Source organism: Neodiprion virginianus, chromosome 6 (assembly GCF_021901495.1).
Source record: "Neodiprion virginianus isolate iyNeoVirg1 chromosome 6, iyNeoVirg1.1, whole genome shotgun sequence".
Lineage (NCBI taxonomy): Eukaryota > Metazoa > Arthropoda > Insecta > Hymenoptera > Diprionidae > Neodiprion > Neodiprion virginianus.
Genome location: NC_060882.1, coordinates 9953731 through 9970869, shown reverse-complemented (window position 1 = coordinate 9970869; position 17139 = coordinate 9953731). Strand labels below are relative to the sequence as shown.

General features: G+C 38.1%; 1 protein-coding gene across 7 annotated transcripts in view; it reads right to left on the bottom strand.

The window, feature by feature from the left end:
- LOC124308255 (AF4/FMR2 family member lilli) overlaps positions 1-17139 on the bottom strand; it is a 204497-nt gene that overhangs the window by 86450 nt on the left and 100908 nt on the right. The gene's annotated exons all lie outside the window — the stretch shown is intronic.

Here is a 17139-nt window from a genome sequence, read left to right as displayed (position 1 = left end):
ACACTCATCATCTTCCTGCATTCTCGCTATCTACGTTATTACGATAATACCAAAAGCACGCTGATAATAGTAACAACAATAATAATAGTAATAGGGGGGGGGGGGGGGGGGGGGGGGGGTCAATTTCTAAAGAGAATAATAAGTTTCACATCGCAGGATATTCAAAAAATCATTATTGATATCGGTTCATCATTATTATACGCTACAGAGGGACTCGAATGAGAAAAAAAAAAAAAACCGCGCAACAAAGAATGCAGGCAATGAACTGTACACGTTAAAAGCGAATAGAAGTCGTTGCACCCGAGTTGAACTCGTATCTGACGAAAGAAAACAAATAAAGAATAAGTAAATAAGTAGGTAATAACTCTGAATTGTAAGAAGAAAAATGAAAACTTCATGCCAAAGCTCAAGATATTCAGCTCTGTAGTATTCTTTCTAGTTCCAACTTTTGAAGAGTATTACACCGTATTTATTTTATAATATTGTCGTGGTGGACGTTAGAGAGATGGTGGTGGTGGTTGGTGTAACGCGATAGTATCGAGGATAGTTGCGGCGTGAGTCGGAAATGAGGTCATACACGGTCTAATATCTAAGACACATGGCGGCAGACGACTGGTTTTAATTTGGTCGTATAACAACGGAAGTTTACGACTATGTAAGAGTAGGCATTGCTGGCGCAGGGAGATGGAATCCATCCCATAATCCTAGTGAGGAACGCGACAAATTTCAAAGTCGAGTGTTGGCACCCGCAGAGAAGCAAATGACTCGCGTTTAGTTACACGGTGTGATGAGCTTGTGATCAAATTGTTCAGAAAGGGGGGGGGGGGGGGGGGGGGGGGCAGAAACAACGAATACAGGTGAAAATTTTTAAATTACCGAAAACGGATGTCGAAAAAACTTTGTCTATTCACTTCAGAATTAGTGAAATAAGCCACCTAGAATTCCGAATTGTAGATCAAATTCTGTTTCATAATCATTATCCGCATATATGCCGGTGAACAGAGTCTTCAAATTCCAAACATTGAAGTCAATAACAGCCAGCAATGGTTTATGGTAAACCGTTAAAATATCAAGCATAAAATTGAACTGTTCTTTTCCAAACAAATCAATTCCTCACAGGCGCATAGAAAGGAATTCCAAGGGAAAGAACGTACCTATCAGTAACAGTAGAAATGAAAAAAAAAACGTAAGAAATCCGTTCTCCAAAGTATCTTACAATCCCAGTAACGTTCAAATAAAGGGAAGTGAAAAAAAAAGTGAAACTGCGCGATCGAATGAATGAGGAAATCTCTGTTGACCCGATAAAGTCTAAAAACACCTGTTGCTTCATTTTTCGTTTTTCCAACTCTGAACGATAGCTAGTTAAACGCGACTTCAAATGGCCGAATGGCCAAGAGTGCAGGTATAATCTCGAGTAAAAGGTGATGCTTATCTATTTAGCCGGATAAAATAAAATGGAACTGACCGCAACGAGGCGTAGCTCGGTCGCCACAAGTTTTTCTGGGAGTTACAATAATGCTCGAGTTAGGTGTGTTATTCGAATGTTTCCTCTAGCGAATGATGTTGAAATATGTGTAAGTTCCAGCTTAGGAGATCCACGCGACTTAACATTACATCTATTAACAGATCTAATCAATCATAATCACCGTCATTGCCGAATAGGAAAAAAAAGGACAAACTTACGAGATAATGTATCGCATTGTGGTATCGCGCGAAGGTGAGTGCGAGAAGAGCTCAAGGTAGCTTTCTACCCATTGACCGAGAATAACCAACCAATCGAATTGCTTACCAAATCAAAAAACCAAATGTCACATTGTTCCGCATCACATGGTTATATGAAAATTGACAAACGTTTCTACTTGTATGAAAATGGAAAAATATTTCTGCTATGCACGAAACGTCTCCCAAAACGAGCTAAATGCCGTGTAAGCCATTGTCGATGATATTTAAATTTTACAGAGTATTTAAATCGTCAAACTTTGTATCTACAGTCTTTTCGTTTCAAAATTTTTTTTTTTTTTTCTCTTTATCTACCTCGATAGTCGTTTCGAGCGGATAAACAGTAGAGTACATAAAGGACGGTAAAACAAAGTCCATGTTCCAATGCGATTTAGGGCACGCAAACTATGTACGGCAGGCGCAGCCGCAACACGTTTGTTCAAACGACTTTTCTTATCTAACCCGGATAACGCCCGATGCGACGAGGAGATGCTTGTCAAAGCCTGAACGGAAGAAAAAAACAAATGATAATTGGTTAAAAATCCAATTCACTTAAACAAAGAAGTTGGCGAACAAAAAACGACGGATTGCATTTAAAGGACAATTGATAAATGCAAGAGAGAGAAAACAAAATAAATATCACATTATAGGAAAAAATGATTCGTAACAACATTCAGCTCTTGAAACTATTTTTATTTTAATATGTAGATTATAAAATTGCCTTCCTACGAACGTCGGAAGAGTAAAATTTATCACTTAAAAAAGATATCGTGAAGAATGAATAAAACTAGAAAAATAAATTACCGCTGTATATGACAAATGCTACAGGTTGAAAGAAATCTCAGCATATATATAAATGACGCTAAGCGGATTTAATTTATTACATTCCAAGTAAATATAATACGTATACGTATATTTATATATTTATTAAAAACTGTATATCCCGGAACTAGAAATCTCCGTTACCTAGCTAAATATTGAAATTTATCGTCCGCACGTTGGTCAAAAATCATGCAAGGCACTTTCTCTGTACGAATAAAATCCGGCCATAGAAGTCTGCGTTATTTGGTTGATAATCTAATCTAACCGTGACCAACCACCGACACGGAAAGAATAAAAAAATAATCGGTCAAAGAAAAAAAAAAAAAAGAAACATTTTTCACCACCGTACGATGAAGTATCGCAAAATGCGCGAGGCAACCATTAAGCAGGAAGCTCTGCTTGATGCTGACCGATCGCCTTGCACGCGGTGCGAGAGTGAGTGACTGAGTGAGTGAGTGAGTGAGTGAGTGAGTGAGTGAGTGAGCTGGAACGAGCCAGCATGCAGACCCCAAGTTGAAAAGAGAGAAAACGAAACTTGGCGTTTCTCCGACAGAGGGCAAAAGAGAGAAAGAAATGTGACGAGGGGGAGAGAGAAAAACAGATAAAAGTGGGTCACCTGCGGAAGCGCAAAGTAGGATGAATACGTCACTGAAGTGTGGCGAGTGACAAAATATCATCAAGTATAATAAGCAAGTTGACCAAGCCAAGTACAAGGATATAGTCGGTCTGAACGTGTCGCGAGTTTCGTACACGTTCTACCGCATGACGATCATGACGAGCAGCTTGTTTTCTACGACGTAGAGATTTCATACGAGTATACATTTGAGATAAGCGTTGACGGCGGCAGCGGACGACGTAGCTTACCACGGTAATTAGGATACATATGTGTACCCAAACACAGATTTAAACAATATGCAAGTCGAAGAAGAATCTCATCGGTAGGATAAAAATTTTCGATGAATATGGTCACACTGCACGCGCAATTTTGAAACTGAAATTTTCGATCGAAGAAATCAGATCCGAGTCACTGGATAGTGTATTCGTAAAATTTAACGGGCAGTCGTTAGTGTAAAAAGAATACAGCAATGTCTACAAGTGTTCGTGATGTGGAAAGGTACGTAATTCGATCGGTAATGAAGATACCGTTCGTACAAGAGAAGATGGCGGCATTGTTGTAGCTGCCTGAACGTCTGATTTAAAACGAACAAATGTCGACGGAATATTCAATAGATATTTCTCGTTGTCAGATTAGCAGTCGCATTTACATCATTGGCGAATTTCGTTTCAACGCGACGACAGTTGAATCCCATAACCACACGACTCAAATAATTGAATCGCCACTTTACAGGTACGTGAACCAAACGTTAGTTTAATTACGCTACGGTAAACGTGTCGTTCCGTGGAATTTTACGTCTTAAGGATGATTTTCGTTCGAAAAGGACTCTCGGCTTGCGTTACAGTTGCTGATGTAACATAAAAAAAGCAACCGTGCTGCGCAATGAGACGATGATAATGTGTGCGCGTATAAGAAAGGATAGAGAGTGAGACAAGAAAAGGAGATGAAAAATAAGAGAGAAAAAGTGAAGTTAAAATAAACGGTGTTGTTACAATACGCATGACGGAACGGGACTAAAGGCTGTATAAGTGAATACTTGGCAGACCGCGACCGCAAGTTGCTTATGTTGTTCTCATTCTTGTTTGTCGTATTCGCTCTATCTTTACCTAGCAGTGTCGTGCCGAGCGTTATTTCCGGTTCAACGAAAGACAAACAGAGATTTTAGTATCTTGAGACGATGGGGAAATGCGACTTGAGGCTTGCGGCGCACGAGGAACAAATTGCCCTATATAAGTCTCGACAACAATCGCAGCGCAACAGTTGAATGGTTATATTATACGGTTATTCTCATCTTCACAATTTTTCATACACCATGAACAATGAATGACTCGAGAGTCGATTCTGCTCAGTGTTGCAGATCACTTGATGCGGGCTAGACATTCTTGTTTTCAAAGTCCAATCATTCTCCATGAACTTCGTAGTAACCGCATTGCGTGAGATTCAAGGTTACTGATAATAAAAAAAAAAAAAAAAACCGTCTTCTCCAAACAGATCGCAAATAATGCGGTTTGGCATTCATAACACCAGCGTTGCGTAGTTGTTTTCAATTCTGACTGTAAAATATTTCTGTTGGATATCAGGCTAAATGAGACTAGGGTAACATGTGGAAAAAAAAATCTTTGTAAGAAAATCAACCCGAGATTTTTCCCAACATTTGCAAATCATTTACCGACTCCTCGTAAAAACCTACGAGTCAGGTGTAAAAAATAAAAAAAAAAAAGAAAGAAAAAAACCTTACACATATGAAAGGGTACCGTAAAACGGTACGTGAATTTTTTCGTATCGGCGCTTTTGACTGACAGTGCACAACTTTACAGGGCATAAAATAGCAGGCACATCAGGTCAGGTTGAAGATTCTCGACAATTTATATTAGCATGTACCGGGGGCCGAAACACCGTAAACAATACGATTGGACACGAGATCCAGCGGTTCCGTGACGATAAATGTGAAACCCAGTATGGGAATCCCGCTGTCAGCTTGCTTGCCTCGATAAATCACCAAGAGCGCTGTTGTCGGCGAAACGCTCCGTTCGAATTTCCCGCTCGCGCAGGCGATTCGCGTTAGCCTTTGTAATTGGGATCTGTTGGTCAAGGATTAGCCGTTCTAAGTATCTAACCAGTCAGTCAGTCAGTCAGTCGGTCGGTCGGTCGACTGAGCCTTGAGCATATCTGAACGAAGAGAGACGGTGGTAGGATACTTTCTGCAGGAACGTGAGTTTCATTTCTTATCCATGAAAGGAAGCGAGTAGAATTCGCGCGGCAAAGTTCCAATCCTTGATATTTTCGGCCAAGGTTAATTCTCCGTAACGGTTTCGATTCGCGTTACCACCACCGCCGATACAGCAACACCGTCTCGAATCCCATGATCAAATTTTCATACCTCAGACGACTGTCCTTTCATTCGCAATCACATCCACGCAGAAGATTATCGCAACAATGAGCCGAGTTCAAATGTGATCGATGGTCTTTATTCCAATTCGTTCTTATACGATCTCTGACAATGAATTATCGGAAAATAAGCTTTTACGATAGGTATTTAAAAGACGTAATTATTTTCAGAGAACTCGGCACCTCGTGAAAAACCCAAAGTTACGTATACTTAGAATTGGTGAGATAAATTTCAGGGGTTCTACAAAACCCTGGATTCGTTGAATAGGTCGTCATTAACACTAAAAAGAGAAGGAAGGTTTGTTCGGAAGATAAACACAAAGTTATACCGTTAATTAAACTTCAACCGAATACAGAGTGAAACCCCTGTGTTCTTATTTACGGAATTTTAAAATTCCGGTAGTAACTATTTAGTAAAAAAAAAAAAATAAATAAAAAAATTCTCCACCTATTAAACTTATACATTATTACAGGTTAGCCGCGCGGGCGCAAAGATTACAGCTTGCAGACTGAGGATAATTTGTTCCCGACAGTTTCCCTCGAGCTGGTGCTTCTGAAGCTGAGCAGTGCAGCGCGCAGCAGGGTATTACATGAAGTATTACGTAAAAGGCGTAATAGCTGCGGTATCACGACGCCATGACATTTCGCCGCTGAAGACACCTAATATTCAAGTCGCCATTGCAGCAGCAGCAGCAGGCAGTAGCCGTAGTCGAGGCTCAAGATGCATAATAGTTGTACATACATACATACATATATATATATATATATGTATAATATACTTTACCGCGCGTTGTTGCGTTGCGTAATATTATACCGGGGCGCGAATTAACCTAGAAAATAAGCGAGAACCAGAGGCGACGAGCATTTCTCGATCCCCGAGCGAATTCACTTCCGTGGATGCAGCAATTTATCCGAGTACAGAGAAAAACGCGTTGTTTGTACAGAGTTTGAAATGAAGAAGAGTAGAGAACAACGGTGAATATCATTTTATTTTATTTTTGCCGTCAACGTCTCCCGTTCTAAATCAAACTAAAATCGTCTCGTCAAATAACAATTTTGTGTAACAATCCGCAGGTCCAATATTACAAGTTATCGGATTCGTGAAACGAACTCGATGCGTATGAAACTGCGGTACATCCGATTGTGAAACAATATCTTTGACGCGTCATCCGATGGATTAGATCGGTTTATCATTATACGTAGGTACCTTAACCTTTGTTATATACACGTTTGTAAACATGGAATACGAAACTAAAAGATATGCGTTGTTCGATGTCTCGCGGGCATCTCAAACTTATGTAATCCGTTCGTTGACATTCACAAAAGTACGACGAAGCCATTCGACGAGTAGGGAATTTGCGGATGGATGATACTCGATCCTCACAGCATCTCATTCCCTACTCCAGCAATATATTCCACCTCGTGCGCAGGTTTGTTTATACCGCCTGACTCTACACAGCTCATTATAGGCAATTTTTTATACTCAACATATCGCAAAACGCGCGGTTATTACCGGTAAAATCCTGCGAGTCGCATTTATCGTCGGCTATATTCATTGCACGGTTAAAAAAAAAAATATCCCAACAGATTCGCTAAAATTTTTGAATTGATTCAACCATTTTTGGGTAGGTATACGACCATTTGAAGAAAAAAGTAATGATTACAAATTAAGCGTGAACGATACGATTACAAAAATTCTTGTGATATTTACCGAAGGAAATGTAATAAATAGCATAAATATAAAGTGAACCTGCTGAAACATTATGTTTAGATAAATTTTTGCCGACAATGATGCCCTAGGCTCTAAAATTGGATATTTACCAGACGTGTCTGTAACTTATTTGTATAACTTGTAGGCCCAAATGCAAGAAGGTGATGCCGACACGGCCACCAACGCACGGATAACTTTCCCCGCAGAAACCTTGCCTTCTATATTACAATACACCCACCTATCCGTGTATTGTTATACAGGAATCAATTATCGTACATCGTTCACCGTGCTGTGATACAATATTCGTTTTTCAACCTAGTGATTTAAGAGGAAAATGAATGCAAGGAAAACCGTTCGTGACCTTCGGAGAAAAGAAAAATTTACAACCTTCGTTACGACAAAGTTCAATTGTCGTAACGTATTATAGTTATGACGCAAATTGCACAGATTACAAGGATTACGAATAAAGAATCGAAAACGAGGTTGAGCTCGTCGTTTACTTTGAATACCTGTATGAGAAATCTATATCCGCTTGCAGTCTGCCGACGATTTCCTATCTCTCTCTTCAGGAAATTGCGTAACTCTATACTGAGTAATTATACGCGTCAAACTTGTCGTTGTTCTACTTCTTTCCGCCGCATTCCTCTGAATTTAACATGTTTATAAATTTCTATCGAAACAGGGTAAAAATTATTTAAAAATATTACGTTATAACCGCTGGAAACAATTCAACGTGCACTTTCTTCTTAATTAATTGATGAGAATATAATTGCGAAACTGTCCATTTGCAAAAAAATTATTATCCCAATTGAATGAAATTCGATGAAAATAAAACCGTTCTGCAGATTCGAAGGAAGAAAATTTGAAAGAATGATCGTTAAAGTGACGTGAAACGAGCTTTATCTACAACGAAAAAAGCGACGCGTTACGCTGCAACACTCGAGTCCGTGAAGAGGAGGCTCTTCAAAGTCCGTGAACTTGATCGGTCGATTGATTCATAGTACAGTATAATAAATCCCGCAAACTATGTGCGTTAACGAGTATATTACAAATACCTATAATACCGACATACCGAGCGAGAAAACGAACTTACAACTAATTCAACTTTTTTTTTTTTTTGTTCCCTCGTTTTGTTATACAGTATTAGCATACGCATCAATTCGTACATTGCTGGTTGGTGCATATAATATGTGTTGTTTTTTATCGGAGCGATAAAAGACAAGGCAATGAAGCGCGGGAGGTGAGAATTATTGTATCCAAAAATAGCTTTCAGTTTAGGTTCATTAAATTCCGGAAGACGTCATTTTATATACGTCACCCCGTCGCATTCTTTCTAGCTCTAGCCGCTTCGTCCGCGACAATATTTACACCGCTCAATATTCAAATAAACTTATTTCATCACATGAAAATTTTCATTTCCTTTTTCATCTCACACGCCTTCGTTATACTTTCAAAATACTGTATTTTGCATGTCATTTTCTTCACTTCGCTTCGTTAATTTCCATTCTTCAATTTGTATTGTTCTTAGAATTATGACAGTTAGGAGATATATCCTCAGAGGTAGAAAAAAAAAAAAAGCAACTAAAATGCATCGAAAAATACGATTAGAAATTCTTAACAACGGTTTAAACACTTCGCTCTAAATTTTAAAGATAAAGTTAAAAATAAAAAATAGAATTTAAAATTTTTTTATAATGAAACATCAAACGGAAACATGCGAAACTATACGTTTATTCAATACCTAGCCATCTTTATACGATATCGTCGCTATCGGTGAAAGATATTTACAATATTGCACACAACGTGACGAACGTAGACTTTTTTTGTGCAGGGGAGCATAAAGGTGAAGAAAAAGAGGATGCAAATAAGTGGAGATAAAAATATCGCAACAAAATCTCTGTATCCCCTCCCTTCCCTTCCTCCTCCTCCTCGCTATCGCGTTACGTAATTTTGCGGATCACGCTACACGTGCGTTTTTGATGCCAATTCTTTTTTATCAATGCCATAGGTATCGTTATCCGTATGTGGTAGTGTTGTTTTGTCGCTGCTTTCACGTTCCGCCAAGCCCGTATATGTCGTGTAAACAGTTTGCAACTTACAACGCGAAACGAAGACGAGAGTCGAGTTAATAATATTACGCAGATAGCGACCTTTCGTTGCATCCCGAAGTTTATTTATAACAACCGTGTTGATTTGTTGCAAAAACTTGAAACGACAGGTAAAGGTGAAAATAAAAAAATAAAAATAAATCGGAATAATCTAATTGACGAGATAGGAAGGTAAGCGTTGGTAAAAAAAAATCAAATCGCGTCGATAAAACGAATAAGCAAATTTTTCATTACATCAAACTCGGTATAACTCTCGACCCACCGGCTGTCTTATCGATATCCACGCATATCGCACGCACACCACGCACCAGATAAATATCGTCACAGTCACTTCACGATCAAACTAGCAATCGGCGAGAATAGAGCTCTACTTTTATATGCGATATATTAGAACGGGGGGAAAAAAAAACGTATCTGCAACTTTGATAACAGAAGAGAGAACAAATTTTTCCTTCAATTCATATAACTTCTTCAAGTTGACGAGTTATCGCGAAATTTCTGCGTGGTCGGTTAATTTTTTTTTTTTTTTCTTTACTTTTTAGTCATACTTCGCACAGATGAAGATATGTACACACACACACACACAAACAGATAATAGCTATCTGTTATTTAATAAACACCTTCTCTAAACTATGAAACGCTAAATTGAGCTACAAAAAGTATGACATTTCTGAAATTTATTGCATGTAACACGTAGTGCTGTTACGCAATCAAATATTATACAAGTATACGTTATAGCTATATTATACAGTTATACACATTGTATTTGTATATACACGTTTTACTAAACCAATGATAATTTATTATTTTGTAAATTGCAATACGTAATAAAAATTACTCGAATACTTTGCGGGTAATAAATGCTTCGTTTCCAAAACGGGAGTAAAATTGTAAATAAGATGAACAAAAATAAAACAAAAAATCCTACAGAAAATTCGCGAAGCGATAAAATTTTTTCCCCTCAATCGATAACAATAATAATACAGAAATTACATTTCTTGTAATCTTTACCATATTTATTTCAAACCCCTCCATAAGGCGTCGAGAATGTACCGGTGAAACTTTCTCCGAAATAATTCGATCGTATGTATAAATTTTAATCCGTTAATGGTAAAACGATTTACAGTAACTACACGGAGAGAAAAACAAAATATGGATGAAAGCAAAAAAAAAAAAGATAACCAAATTGAATCCTGAATCGTCGTAGTCGGTAGTCGGTGATCGAAATTGGGAAAACATTTATTAAAGGCCATATACACGGTGTGCGTACAATAAACACCGCCGCGTGCCTGTCGCAAATGGCGAAAGTGGTATTTCCGTCCAAACTGTCGAACGCGCGCGTCTCTTACAATAATTGTAATTTATTCATCGAACTACCGCGAGAACCGATACGAGCCGGTTAGTTGAGTCAGCTAAAGTCACGTCCGAGGGAGAGCACAACCGACGTTGTAATCCAGCAATTACTTGAAGAGGATGAACCTGCGGAGGGTTCTTGGCTGACGTCCGTGATAATTTTATGACCCGGGTCCTCCTCCTCCTCGACCCCTCAGGACTCCGGCGAGCAGCCCGCCGGGATAGAACGAGGTTTACTCGTATACCTCGAGTTACCTCGAGTTACCTCGACGCCCGTGAAACTAGACGCGTCGTTTTACGAAAAACCAAATTGCGCAACAAGCTGTACGATTCTTTCCTAATAAACGGCGGATCGCAATATTTTTTTTTACAATTCGATTGGAAAAAGACATTTTCGTGACAATATTTTTAATTGCGTGCAACATTCGATGCGAATGTAAGAAAAAAAAATAAATAAAAGTCACTTATCACACTAGCAGTTATACCGCTGGGTCGTATTAATTGCTATAAAGCCATAAAAGGAATTATTTGTTCAACCAACGGTAACAACTGGCACGTGCGGATCTATTATTATCAATGTTAACCCGCAAGTGCCAAAATATTATACGATAAACCGAGTAAAAAAAAAATGATCGCGTCTTATACACTTGCAAAGTATTTGTACACTGTAGATAAACTTTTGGAAAAAACCGTCTCATAGATAACATGAACGAATCGTCGGGTTACATCGATTACTCGCGTCTTCGGGAGGAAAAAGAAAAAAAGAAGGACGTGAAAAAACAGTCACGGCAATAACAACAACAACAACAACAACAATAATAATAATAATTCTCTGAATATCCAATAATGTCAGAAAATCTTTTTACCGACGATTCTCGCCGCGAGATCGCAGCATGTATTATATAAATAATTTCAGCAAGTGTGCGCGAAAAAAATATGATATACGTGAGTAGACTCGCGATGAATTTCTCTCTCTCTCTCTCTCTCTCTCTCTCTCTCTCTCTCTCTCTCTCTCTCTCTCTCTCAATTTCTTTCTCGCTTCGCTGACGCGCATGACTCGTTGCTACGACGAAGTTATTCTGGTGCGCAGAACAAGATCTTACCGAACGCGTTGCACACGTGTGGTGTTGTAATGTAATAATGTACATACGTTTTACTGTGCATCATACAAGTAAACGGATATGTATATCGGCGGACATACGTCGGTGCTTATCTTTTACATCCATATAATTTACGTACACTCACTCTACTTCAGAGTATTCGCGAACCTTGTGATACGCCTTATTTGCTTCAATTAAGATATTCCTTGCGCGAACCGGAATATTTTACAATTTTTCTAATTTTTAGCTATAATAAAGTACAAATACATGCCCTATTGAATTGGAAAAAATTCAAGCCAAGTTACCGAACATTTATCAAAAAATGACGAATTCGAAAATCGTTATGTTTATACGACACTTTACGGAAACGACATGCTGGGCACATTTCTATTTAATAATTTATACATTGAATAATTCCAGATGTCTGATACAAACTGACCTATGCTTGCAAAAATCGTAATGATGATAAAACTTTGAAAATTATCACAAGCAAAAGAATTTTCATAACCGCGATTTTTTATGGGTCGTGTTTGGCAACACGGTTCGTGAAAAAAAAATTTATTTAAAAATTACAACTAATTATCACTAGGAGCCAGTCTGATCAACGAATGATTAGGAAGGGGCCCCGCTTATGCCCCCGAAAAATACTGCCCTACGCCCAAGGAATAATTTAACGCAGAGAAAACTCACACTCATCCGGAATGTAATAATCCGATAAATTACGGATTCTCAAGTTTTGCAACACGTTTCGTTGCAAGGAAGAGATTAATTTAAACGATTATAAACTGGATAATGATGCCGAACTTTCTAATTGTAAGATACAACGAAAACCTGCGCGACTTTTATACTTCGATCGAACTCATTGAAAGGAGATTATATACTTAGAAGTTGAGTAAAATTGTCTGAAAAAAAAAAATGAAACTATTTTCAGAAACAATAATTTAAGATGCGCTGTTAAATCAGTAAGGATTTTATATAGACTGTCCGTATTGTTTTCCGTTTCCAGGTGAAAATTTCTTTAACTGTCAATAGTCAATGGGTGTTGTTGTATTTTCTTTTTCTTTTCATCTTTATAATATTTGAAGGAGGTGCCCATGTCGATTTCGACGTTAACATACGCGTTTCAAATTATCAAAGCCTACGTATCTCAAGCGCAAAAAGAGCACAACAGCCCCATTTCACGTATTAATTTAAGGCAAACATATGTGACGCGGTTTTGTTTAGAATTGCAAGTAATGGGGTTGATAGCGTAGACTTCGATATTTACAGATACATTACATGCGTCACGTCGAAGCCTAGCACGGCACCCCCTGAAGAGGAATTTGAAAGAGTAAGCAATAGGCTTAGTCATTGGGAAATGTCGGACCTTTAAGAGGATGATAAAATTAATTAGGGTTATCTGGGTGCCGGAGAAAGAATGGGAGAAAGGCATGAAAACTTTCCGTGCGATTCTGACCTTCGAACGAAAGCTTTCTTCGCCCTTCTAACAATGTAGAGGAATAAATATTATTTACAAGCTGTGTCATAAACCTCAAATTTTCCCGGAAATTTTACAACTAAGATACAAAATGTTACCGGTACACCTGGACTCCGATTTGCAAAGGTTAATTTTACCTGTTTTATGCCTGCATCGTTGAAGTTTCCCTTTACTATTAGCAATATCTCGGGTAACATCTAGAATAAGAAAATTTTCCTTAAATGGCTATTCTATAAATAATATAAATATAGTAACATATACCAGTTCTTCGATACGATTTTTCAACCGTGTAGAACAGGACTTGACAAGGTAAAGCAAACAGTAGTTTAACACTCGCTTTCGGTAGATCGTAGCGATGATACGGCAATACGTGATTTGAAATATTTCGGAAGGTCAAGAAAGACAACGTCGTCAGAAGCAGCGCAAAACATACGCGAAAATCGCCGGCCGAACTTTGATCAATCAATTAGCATACCGGTCATGCTGGTTTTCATGAATTTCTACTAGGTCGATAACTGCGTGTATACATAAAACATACATGTACATATTCAACTTAGCGAAATAGATGTATAAATATACAATTGAACTTGTCACAACCATCGGTATGGAAAGTGAACAGAAAAAAAAACGACAACTTACAGATCAGACGCTAAATTACACTTGATAAATTTCATTTTCTACTATTGTTATTTTTAATTTTAAATTTCCACGAAAAAAGACAAAATTCACAACCACGAATGAATAATAATTACGTTTTTCAAATGCTATTGTATTTTGAAATCACAACGTTATCGACCGCGGCTCAGAAACTATGCGGACGTAAACAAATTGTTTGGCAAAACCCGGATAATGAAGTAAACTTAATGATTATTCTACAAATTTTTTCTCAATATTTTTTCGTTAATGATATGCCAGGGGCTTGTGATTTAATCATTCGAACCGAGGTGAGCCAATACTTTCAAACTACTGTACTTACATAAACTACTGCCATAACTCTCTCTCTCTCTCTTTCTCTCTTCCAAATATATATACGCGCGATTGGCGACTCTCGCAGGCGATTCAACAGGTGTTCGTTTACTCTTAACTTGATAACGTTTTAAAATCTGTTTACCCGTAAGTTGCAATAAAAGAATCTATGCACAATTAGCATCGAGATTCGAGTCAAGTCGTTACACATAGTACATTATTTATATTTGCATATTGCCTATCGCAGGTTACGTTGTAAGTTTTATTTAAAAAAAATTAAATTAAATGTTCTTTTTTTTATTCTTCGCATTGTAATATATTTATATTAGCTGTATAGAATATTCCTTGTTCGATTATATCGTACCCTGACTTGTTGCAAATTCAAAAGCGAGAAAAATAATGTGCGGTTAAAAAAAAAGGAAGCATTCCAGTCAATATAGGTCGCGTAAGAAGAAGAAAAAGGAGTTAATACACCTTTACTGGCAATTTATTACCAACCGCACGGAAACGTGAGCCAAAGAAAAATAAAAAAAAAAAAAAAAAAAGGAGCTTCGCCAAACCATCGAGAGTCTCTCATTGTCAGTGACGGTCTTATCAGAGGAGCGAAATAGCCTGTCAGGATCCTGAGGGTAGATCAACGCTTTTTTTTATTCTCCAACTCCGTCGGCACCCTCGTCGTGAACCCTGCAAGGCAAGGCGTTTCGTCTCTGGAGATAACCGCTACATTATATACATGCATATATATATATATGTATCTTCTATCTCTATCTCTATCTATCTTCAGTTTGCGATGTTCAGTTTTTAACCGTCTGGAATGATCCAACAACTCCGCGTTACTGCGGGACGATTTTCGAGAGATAGAAAAGAAGGAGAAAAAGATAGAGCGCGTGATGATGAGAGGAGGTAACTTGGAGAATTGTTCCAGCCGTATAATTCATACCCAAGGCATCTTTACCACAGCTGTATTATACATATAACCTAAGATGCAACTTTTAGCTAACTTCCGTCTCGCTGCACGTGCTCGCACACCCTTAAATATACCAAGATAACTTATTTCCAGTCTCTAGTTTGCATTCGACACGAATAAGTGATGAAAAAGTTATGCACGAGACTAGGAAAATATATTTCTGAATCTTACCAGAGTGTAAAATTGCATGCAATCAATCTCATGCGGGGGATTAATTATTTTTTTCAATTTTACGGTGTCATTCTTGTCGGCATTATTTTTATATCAGTCAGAGAAATATTCTAAAATGTACAACGTAACGCATGCATAGTAATAATTGGCAAAGTTGTAAGCTCGATGAGTGTACTTGTTTATTTATAGACCTGGTAGCTTGTACTCAGCACTTATTTACGTACGTAACATATATGCACGTATATCGAAATAAGAGATGAGAATTGAACCGACTGCACGCCACTCGACAATGTCTCATTCTGTGCAATTGTAACCAGACGACGGAAGTGATGCGATAAAGAATATAAAATAATGTACAGATATCTACGTGGAAGCGAATACCTACGTAAAAATTATCGTACAAATATTTATACGCGTGCGCTATAACTACGGTACGACGAATCGGCTTCTCTTCTTCGCATAATATATAGGGCATAGAATATTCAATCAAGTTGCCTTATGCAAATTGTAATAACCTGCCAAACGATTGAAACGCGTTGTAAACCGTGGAATGTAATAAAACGATCGACTTGGATTACAAGCTACAACAGCCAACGTGCGATAACTTTGATATATATTATTCCGTGTTGAAAAAAAAAAAAAAACTACCAGTTCAAACTTGGAACGCGTGGCCATCGAAATATAACATCGAGATAAATATCTCGTCAATATTCTTCCCTGCGGAATGTTTTCATTTCTCCTCCTGAACTTTCCTTAAGTGAAAAAACCAACAACCCCGATGACGATGGACTGAAGAATTTGGATTAAAAAAAAAAAGAAATGAATGTAGAATTAAAAAAAAAAGAAGGAACGTAGAAATTTTTTCATCACTTTTTCTCCCTTAATAATTGACCACCGCAGGTTTCATATTTTCTAAAACCGTTCTTCCTACTTTACGCCGCAAAGGAAAATACGCAGGCACGTCAGAAAAAAAAAACAAAAAACCAACAAGATTATTGAATCTTGTAGTATAAAGTACGAGTACACATATAATAATTATCGCAGCTGTCTTAAGTCGGGTCTGTAATTTGCGTCCATTATTCACCGAAAGTCTCGAAATCAAGTATGCACGTTATGCATACGTACGTAATGTTACCTTATACGCCACGTGCTCGTTTCTCACTAGCATTAGAAGAGCTGGGGTATTATAGTAAGTGACACTGACACGTAGGAAAGAAGCGAAACACGTGTGGCTCACGTGTTAAGACGTGACTCTCATACTACCAAAGCCTAGTCTTCGAAGATGACGGACGCTGCTGCAGGTTGTGGGGGCCAGAAAAAGTTCGAAATAAAAAATCCGCCCCTACTCCATACGCACCGTAAGCTTGTAGGTGAAATAATTTTGTTTTCTCCCATATTATCGATGAAACAAAAATTTTTGCCCGAACCGATTTTTCCGCTACAGACACACAAGTGTTATACTTTCGCAATCGGAATCGCTTGTACGTGTATACACATATGTACACCAGAGTAGTTTTCACTCAACGAAGGGAAAAAAGAATACCGCCGTAGCGCGATAGTGAGAAAGTGGGGAAATGGAAAACTAGAGGGGGGGATACAAGCAGCTGACAGGAAGAGAAGAGGGTGTTTTACACTCGTGCATCGCGATGCGCAGTCTTCTATCTATACCACCGGAGTCTCAACAAAGTCTCTATATAGTGTTCTTCTAGTACCCTCAGATGCGAGCCATCCGTCTCTCTAT